Source organism: Lactuca sativa, chromosome 4 (genome assembly GCF_002870075.4).
Source record: "Lactuca sativa cultivar Salinas chromosome 4, Lsat_Salinas_v11, whole genome shotgun sequence".
Lineage (NCBI taxonomy): Eukaryota > Viridiplantae > Streptophyta > Magnoliopsida > Asterales > Asteraceae > Lactuca > Lactuca sativa.
Window position 1 is genome coordinate 383,383,246 of NC_056626.2, and position 3,413 is coordinate 383,386,658.

At 33.8% G+C, this 3,413-nt stretch overlaps 1 non-coding gene across 1 annotated transcript; it reads right to left on the minus strand.

The window, feature by feature from the left end:
- Nucleotides 1-2,617: 2,617 nt before the first annotated feature.
- On the minus strand, nucleotides 2,618-2,724 carry LOC111885893 (small nucleolar RNA R71). Its single transcript, XR_002848255.1, has one exon. It is a non-coding gene; the product is annotated as a small nucleolar RNA R71 (small nucleolar RNA).
- Nucleotides 2,725-3,413: the final 689 nt, after the last annotated feature.

Below are 3,413 nucleotides of genomic sequence, written 5' to 3' on the forward strand. Positions count from 1 at the left end.
AATGGCAAAGAACCATATATTGTTTCAATATCATCTTCAACTTTACTATTGTCAATGATGACAAACTTGGGTTCTAGGAGAGTGATTACAAAGAGGAATATGTGGAAAGACCGGACAACTGGCATGAGAGGCTAGAAAAATAAGAATATTTAGATAAAATCATAGATGATTGTATGCATTACTGATGAATATTAGACACATAAATGTCATTCATTGATGATAACAACTTAAAATTTTAAATCAGTTATGATTACTGATATTGTCATATTATACATATTTTTAGGCAGTATTTTAATACATTTTAAACTATAATTTGGTTAAAAGAAAAGATATTTGGTACTTATTGAGTTAAATAACAATTTGCAGCTAAAAAGGACACTCTTGAAGAAAAAGGACCAAACTTGACAAATATTGGAACCTAGAATGGCTAGGAGCTTAATGGAGTTTAAAAAGGAAGAAAAATCAAGCAAATACACTCCCCACGACATGGCTATCGAGTACCATGGCGTAACTCAAAGAAAAATCTCGATGATATGCACAAGTTAAAAGCTCACGATGTGAGCACTATAATCTCATGTCGTGAGGATGATTATTCCAGAAGATAACAATGCAGAATGCAAGTTTCCTTGTCAGGCATGGATTTATACTGATCTCACGATGTTAGACCCTAATTCTCACGACGTGAGATATGTTTTATGGAAACTATAAATATCCTTAGACATATCGACTTTTGGGGATTGGAAGTGATATTCTGGAGAGATAGTTGATTTTAGAAGCCAGAAACCTGCCAAAATCAACCTTTGAAAGAGGAAAAGATTGAAGATTAAGAGTTTGAAGATTACACATTACATTCGGTTTGCATTAGATTAATCATGTCTAATTCTTATGTGTTTTTGTGTTTATTTTCTTCCATGAATAGCTAAATCATTAGGCTTTCGTTGAGCGTAGATGAACCCTAATACTGTGTGTTAGTTTCTTACTTTTCATGGATTTTATGAAGTTGGTTTAAGCATGTGTTTGATTATCATTACCTAACATTTTAAAGTTCTAATCTTTGTTGCTTTGCTTCAAGTTAAGTGTAGTTTAATGACCATTTGAATTGCATGAACTTATTTACCGAGTAGTTTACGATCATTAAATTACTAGAGCTAGGATTAATTAAATCTTAGATTAAGTAATAAATGTAACAACTTTAACTGTGTTAGAGAACATAATTTGAACATAATTGGGTTTAATTAATTGTATTGATCATAGGTAATTACCTTAGATATATCTTACATACCCCAATTATCCTTAATAATCAATTATGTGTTTGCTTGTGTATGATCATTACACGGTAGTTCATAAATTGGTGAAAATATTAGGAGATCAGATTAAGAATCTAATTACATTAAAATTGGTAACCAACTAATAAATCCATGCTTAGAAACTATCCATAGGAAAAAGGGGGATTCAAAGCTAAACAAAAGTGTTCTCATAATCTTGATTACAATCGTTTTTAGTTGAGTGTTTGATTAGTTTTTAGTTAAGTAATTAGTTGAAGTTAATCTGATCTTGCAAAATCAGATCAAACCCTTTTTAGTTATTTTTTAGATTAATTTTTAGTAATTATATTATTAGCTAATCTTGTTCCATGAGTTCGATACTGAACATACTTTACTATATTATAAACTGACTAGGTACACTACATATAGGTCCATTAGTAGATAAATATTGGGTTTATAAATTTAAAAGTTGATAGGTATATTTATTGCATCACCAAGTTTTTTGAGTCGTTGCCGGGGAACGGCTAGTTCAGTTTTTAATTTAATTATTGTAGGTTAATCGATCCTTTTTGTAGGGTAAAAACCAAAAAAAGTTAAATTTTCTGCAAATTTAATTTAATTTTTTTTTCTATTTTTATTGTTCTCGTGACATGAGCTTCACGTCTCACAAGGTGAGTTCAACTTTTTCAATTTTAATTTATTTTGCTTTTAGTTCGTTTTTACGCATTTTGTTTTGTTTTGTTTCAGTGATTTATGACTCGAGGATCTAGAACTCCAATAGGTCCACCACATAAAAATCCACAATCAGCTTTCCACAAAAAGAAGGACAAAAAGGTTGATGAATCAAGTAGCACCTTCCAATTTGACATGTATGAAAGCTTTGAGAAGACTCCAGATAAGAATGGAACCGAGTATGAGCCAGAAACCGAAGACGATTCATGAGAAGAAATAAAAAATGAGGGAAAAAAGATGGTGGATATCAGAACCATGAAAATGGAGGAGTATAAAAAGAGATTGCGAAACGACAGTAGTCCAGGTCTAGTTCCTCCAAAAATTCCAGTTGCAACGTGTTTTGAGCTCAAAGGACATATCCTTTCAATGCTCAAAGACATATAATTTTCTAGGAAAGACTATAAAGATGCATTCAAACATATCAAAGAAGTCTTGGACATTGCTGATTATTTCATTGTTCCAAATGTTACAAGAGATGCAGTTTTATTGAGGATGTTCCAGTAACACTTACTAGAGATGCAAAAATTTGGCAGAAGTCTTTAGCACCTGGAACTACTAGAACATGGCAAAACCTTCGTGAAACATTCATTGAGAAATTTAGTCCTCCTTGAAAAATCGCCAAACTCAATAAAAAGATTGCTAATTTTCAACAAGAATATGGAGAATCCTTATACAAAGCTTGGGAAAGATACACAGGCCTTTTGAGAAATTGTCCTCAACATGACCTGAACGTACAACAAAAATTTTCCATATTTTATTGTAACACTCTAAATCAGGTATGGCTTGGAAACCCTTGAAGAATTTCAAGTTTGTCATAAATGGTCCATTGGAGTACGCGGGGCGTACTTATGAGTATGCTTACCGTACTCTGCATTTTAATCGTGGGGGCATGTCGCGTACGTGGGGCGTACGTAAAGGTACGTCAGGCGTATGCCGATGAAGACCAAAACCCTAAATCCAGACTTGAGACCATATTTAAACAACTTATGACCTCTTGGACCAAACCCTATCAGCCTCCATAGCCCCATGTCGTATATTTCATCTGAGTTTGATTGTGATTGAGTGTTTGAGCTTAAGAAGAGGCTTTTGGTGAGCATTTTGGGAGTTCCTTCAAGAAGGTGATTTGCTAGACAAGCTTGGGACGGTTTGGTGCTTCAAGAATCTGTATTGTGGACATCTAGCAACGCTTCTAGAGGTAAAAAGTTTGCACCTTGCCATTTAAACCTTTAGATCTAGCTAAGGTGGGAAGGTCAGATCTGAGGTCCCTTAGTCATTTAGAGACATAAAAATGAGATCTTGATGGATGTACTGGTCTCATGCATGGATAAAGGACCTTGGAATGGTCTTAATGGGGGTGTTGGGCGTTTTTGAGGCATGCAAGGGCATAAAGTTTCCAACTTTATGCCTTAGGACATC